Here is a 4,322-nt window from a genome sequence, read left to right as displayed (position 1 = left end):
TACAAAATGAAAACAGACTTAGGGATTTCAGTGATTCAATTGAGTCTAATAACATTCATATTATAGGAGTCCTAGAAGAAGAAGACAGAGAAGAGGGCAGAAAATCTATTTGAAGAAATAGCTGATAACTTCCCTAATCTGGAAATAGATATCCCAATCCAGGAGGTACAGAACTCTTATCAAAATCAACAAAAGCAGAACCACACCGAGACATATTGTAATTAAACTGGCAAAGTATAGTGATAAAAAATTTAAAAGCAGCAAGACAAAAGAAGTCAGTAACTTACAAAGTAACTTACACAGGAAAACCCATAAGGCTAGCAGGAGATTTTTCAACAATATCTTAGCAAACAAGTGGCATGATATATTTAAAATGCTGAATGGGAAATATCTGCAGCCAAGAATGGTCTATCCATCAGGACTATCATTCAGAACAGAAGGAGAGATAAAGAGTTTCCCAAACAAATAAAAATGACAAGACTTCATGACCACTAAACCAGCCCTGCAAAAAATATTAAAGGGGACACTTAGAGTATAAAGGACACACCAAAAGTGACAGGATAGAGGTAGGAAACACAAAATCTATAGAAATGAATATTTCTGTAAAAATTCAGTCAAGGATTTCACAAAACAGGATATAAAAATATAATAACCTAACCCTAAAATGTGGGGAGGAGAGGAAAACAGAGTGGTTACACACTTAAACGACCACCAACTTAATAGAGACTGCCATATGCAGAAGAGTTTATATACAAACCTAATGGTAACTATATATGAAAAAACATTAATAAACATTCAAAGAATAAAAGGAAAGAAATCCAAATATGTCACTAAAGAAAATCAGCAAAATATGAAAGAAAGACAAGAAACAATCAGAAATATCTTCGGAAACAACCACAAAACTAATAATAAAATGGCCATAAATACATATCTATCAATAAGTACTTAATGTAAATGGAATAAATGTTCCAATTAAAAGACATGGGGTGACGGAGTGAATAAATATAAGACCCATCTATATGCTGCCTACAAAAGACTCATTTTAGACCTAAAGACACCTGCAGATAGAAAGTGAGAGGATGGAGAAACATCTATCATGCAAATGGATGTCAAAAGAAACCCAGAGTAGCAATATTTATATCAGACAAAACAGACTTTAAAACAAAGACTGTAACAAGAGACAAAAAAAAAGACACTCTATAATAATAAAGGGGACAATCCAACAAGAAGATATAAGCATTGTAAATATTTATGCACCAACATAGAAGCACTCAAATATATTAAACAATTATTAACAGGGAACTTTGCAGAATGTTCAGGGAGAAGGGCAAGAGTGGTGGCTGCCAGAGTTGTCTGCATCCTTCCTCCTCCCCCACACTGGCCTCAGCCCACTCACCAGCTGTAGAAAATGGTGAAAGAAACCACTTAGTATGATGTTTTTGGGAGTCATACCCAATGCCACCTAGGAAGAATCAAAAAAGGCTTACAGGAAACTGGCCTTGATGTACCACCCTGATAAAAATCCAAATGAAGGAAAGAAGTTTAAAGAGATTCAAGCTTATGAAGTGCTGTTTGATGCAAAGAAAAGGGAATTAAATGACAAAGTAAGAGAACAGGTAATTAAAGAAGGTGGAGCTGGTGGTAGTTTTGGCTCCCCCATGGAGAACTTTAATACATTTTTTGAGGAGGAGGAAGGATGCAGAGAGAAAGGAGAGGTAAAAATGTTGTATATCATTCTCAATAACCTTATATTTATATAATGGTGCAACAAGAAAACTAGCTCTGCAAAAGAACATGATTTGTGACAAATGTGAGGACTGAGGTGGTAATGATGTTGTCCCAATTACCAAAGTACTGGAATGCAAATAAGAACTCATCAAATAGGACCTGGAATGGTTCAGCAAATCCAATCTGTGTTCATGGAGTACCAGGCCATGGAGAATGGATCACTTGTAAAGATAGATATAAAAGCTGCAGTGGAAGGAAAAAAAAAAGCTGCAGTTCAAGAGAAGATTTAGAAATTCCTATTAACAAAGGCATGAAAGATGGCCAGAAGATAACATTCCATAGTGAAGGAGACCAAGAAGAAGCACTGGAACCAAGAGATATTATCATTATTTTAGACCAGATGGACCATGATGTTTTTATTGAGCAAGAAGACCTTTTCATGTGTATGGATATACAACTGGTTGAAACACTGTGTGACTTTCAAAAGCCAATATCTACTCTTGACAACTGAACCATCCTCACCACCTCTCATCCTGGTCAGACTTTCGAGTATGGAAACATCAAGGATATGCTAAATGAAGGCATGCCAATTTATCATAGACCATATGAAAAGGGTTGCCTAATCATGCAATTTAAGGTAAACTTTCCTGAGAATAACTCTGTCTCCTGATAAACTCCCTTATCTGGAAAAACTCCTACTCGAGATGAAGGAAGTAAAAGAGATCGATGAAACGGAGAAGGTGGAACTGGTGAACTATGATCCAAATCAGGAAAGGAAGTGCCATCACAATGGAAAATCATATGAAGATGATGAACATCATTCTAGGGGTGGTGTTCAGTGTCAGACCTCTTAATGGGGCCAGTGAATGCCACTGCTGGCATTTTATATGTAGTGGTGAATGAGTAAAGGATTATAATCATAGCTCACTACTTGCTATAGTTTTCAATATTCAACTATAGTTTTTAAGTTAAATGAAGAATAAACTCAAATATAAAAGCTAAAAAATTTTAAAAATTAAAAATTAATAAACACATAAAGGAACTAATTGATCATGATACAATAATAGTAGATTTTAACACCCCACATACATCAATGGGCAGATCATCTAAACAGAACATCAACAAGAAAAAAAATGGCTTTCATTGACACACTGGAAAGAATGGTTTTAACATATATATTCAGAAAATTCCATTCTAAAGAAGCAGAATAGACATTTTTTTTCAAATGGACATGGGCCACTCTCCAGAATAGATCACATAATAGTCCACAAAACAAATCTTGACGAATTTAAGTAAATAAAAATCATAACACGCATATTTTCTGACCACAACACTATGAAACTAGAACTCAACCACAAGAATGAATCTAGAAAGATCACAAATACATGAAGGTTAAATAGCATGCTACTAAACAATGAATGGGCCAACCAGGAAATAAAAGAAGATATAAGAAAAGTCATAGAAACAAATCAAAATGAAAACACAACACTCCAAAATCTCTGGGATCAATAATCTCTGGGATCAGGACAGATCAATAAAACTAGAAGCCATCTCTTTGAAACAAAATAAAACAAAAAATTTGATAAACCTCTACCCAGATTTATCAAGACAAAATATAGAAAGGACTCAAATGAGATAACACTGACGCCACATAAATACAATTATAAGAGAATATTATGAAATACTATATGCCAACAAATTGAACAACCTAAAATAAATGGATAATCCCTGGAAAAATAGAAAATACCAAAACTGAAACAGGAAAAATAAAAAATTTGAATAGACTGATTACCAGCAAGGAGATTGAATCAGTTATCAAAGCACTCCCAACAAACAAAAGTCCAGTATCAAATGACTTCACAGGTGAATTCTACTAAACATTTAAAGAAGAGTTAATACCTATTCTTCTCAAACTATTGGAAAAGAATAGAAAAGAGGGAAAACTTCCAAATTCATTCTATGAGGCCAACAATACCCTGATACCAAAACCAGACAAAGATACCACTAAAAAAAGTACAGGCTAATATCCCTGGTGAACACAGATACAAATATTCTGAACAGAATATTAGCAAACTGACTTTAACAATACATTGAAAAATAATTCACCATGATCAAGTGGGATTTATTCTTCTGTTATAGGGTGGTTCAGTATTTGAAAATCAATCATTGTGATATGTCACATCAATAAAAGAAAGGATAAGAACCATACGATCATTTCAATAGATGTAGAAAACGCTTCTGACAAAGTATAACATCCATTCATGATAAAAACCCTCAACAAAATAGACAGGTTTAGAGGGAACATACCTCAACATTCTAAAATCCACATATGAAAAACCCTTAAGTAAAATAATCCTTAATGGGGAAAAACTGAGATCATTTCCCCTAAAATCAGGAATAAGACAAGGATGTCTATCCTCAACACTTTTATTCAACATAGTACTAGAAATCCTAGCCACAGCAATGAAACAACAAAGGAAATAAAAAGCAACCAAATAAATAAAGAAAAAGTAAAACTTTCACTATTTGCAGATGATATGAAACTGTATATAGAAAACCCTAAAGACCCCACCAAAAAAACTGCTAGAACTGAT

The 4,322-nt window shown here is 34.0% G+C and overlaps 1 pseudogene; it reads left to right on the top strand.

Moving 5' to 3' along the window:
* Positions 1-1,408: 1,408 nt before the first annotated feature.
* LOC112858702 (dnaJ homolog subfamily A member 1 pseudogene) lies at positions 1,409-2,582 on the top strand (annotated as a pseudogene).
* Positions 2,583-4,322: the final 1,740 nt, after the last annotated feature.

This window comes from Puma concolor, chromosome B1 (assembly GCF_028749965.1).
Source record: "Puma concolor isolate L17-30 chromosome B1, mPumCon1.1.hap2, whole genome shotgun sequence".
NCBI classification, from domain to species: Eukaryota; Metazoa; Chordata; class Mammalia; order Carnivora; family Felidae; genus Puma; species Puma concolor.
This window is presented reverse-complemented; position numbering and strand designations above follow the sequence as displayed.